This window comes from Bactrocera latifrons, unplaced genomic scaffold (genome assembly GCF_001853355.1).
Source record: "Bactrocera latifrons isolate USDA-ARS-PBARC rearing strain unplaced genomic scaffold, ASM185335v1 scaffold_656, whole genome shotgun sequence".
In the NCBI taxonomy this organism is placed as follows: Eukaryota; Metazoa; Arthropoda; class Insecta; order Diptera; family Tephritidae; genus Bactrocera; species Bactrocera latifrons.
The window spans coordinates 26,456-28,222 of NW_017537330.1; positions in this window are offsets into that span (position 1 = coordinate 26,456).

A 1,767-nucleotide genomic window follows, 5' to 3' on the forward strand; every position below is an offset into this window, starting at 1 on the left:
AAAAAGAGGAACGTTTTGACAATCGGTACACCCTGAACCTTCTCTATATTAAACGTTCTCTGCATGAAATCTATGGTAACCACTGTAGATAATATTGCTTAAATTCTTACCGGTGGTGGGGGAAAGTAAGGACCTAATTGCGCTGAGAAATAAATGCATATAAATATAGGCCTGTTGCATATGTACATATCTATATTTTCATGTTCAATTTATTTGAATATACATTAGTGGACTGTATGTTTTGTTTCATATTCTTACCTTATTTAATCTTATTTAGTATTCTTAATTGGTATATTATTGTTAAATTAGCTTACATTGTACCAAAAGTTTATTCAACGAGCTGAACTGCCACAAATAAGTTCGGTTACAAAAATTTGCTAAATTCAGTTTGTAATTTATGTATGTATGTATATATAAATAAATATGGGAGGAAGGCCCAAATTATTTTACTCCCTATATATATACATATATATATTCTTGATCTATCTACCCGTACATTCCCATTGAAAACCCGAAATCGGGGATACTATTTGCTTTCCATTTGGGCATTCTCTTGCTCTTGCAAAACTTTTGAATGGTGCATGTATTGCAAGAATTTTAGAATTTTCCAATTGTTGCAACTAGACCACAACAAAACGCACGCAGATAAATATTTGCAAGGACTGTAAAATACATCAGACCGAAATCGATGTTTATTTTTGTGCAATAACACTTAAAAAAGTAACTACAACCTGTTATTTCACATAAACATCAGTTTGCAGACAAATGCGGCGGCTAAGAGAAGGTTTCAAGACCAGAGTAATACCCTTGTAGAACCGCCAGAGGTGATCTAGTGACTGATGCCCAGAGCATACTGAAATTATGGAGGGAACATTTCTGCAGCCTGCTGAATGGCAGTGAAAGTATAACGCCAGGAGAAGGCGAACTCGATTCCCCAATCAATGACCAATTCGATTGCAAAGCTGCCTTTGACTTCCAGAAAAGGAGCTGCCTATGGTCCTTTGCACGTTGGCGACGAGGAATATCGCATTCGATGAAATGATGAGCTGTATGAGACATACGAAAACATTGCCAATCCAATTGACGCTGTCTTACGGAAAGATGAAACGACTGGCGCGCTGCTGTTATTTCGACTATAACCGCGTTAGCGGTTTCTATGCAAGTATAAATAGAAATTGTTAAAGATTTAAATAGATTTTATAATTTTAATTAAATCTTAAATATTTGTTAGTGTTTATTGTTTTTAAGAATGCATGCAGAAAGTGTGCCAATTCACAATTGTCATGCGCAATAGTCATTTACGAATGCATTGACCGAACCAGCTGTTCAACTATCACTAGATACTGCAATGGGTGCTTTCATGTAATTGCATATTTCGGTATAGGATTGTGCATTTTATGTCATCGTGCAATCTTGCAGAGCAAAAGAGGCCTTCCAATATGCAAAAATTGTTAATACAAAAGGACCTATTTTCCCTCCTACTGATTGGCACATAGCGTATCCCCGCATCTCGACAGGCTAACTGTGAAATCTATTGATATTGCCGTTGCCAAATCTAGGAATTTGTCATCACAACATAATAATTTGCGGAAAGGCGTCGGGTAGGTAGGTTGGAGCTGATATAGCTGATGTAGATTTGAGCTCTTGAACTGTTTAAATTTTTTATAGATGAAAAAAATTTATGTGGAAAATAAAAAAGGAGCAATATCCTTTTTTGACAAATGTATTTCGTGGAAAAAAAGATTTCATATTTTTGAACTATAACAA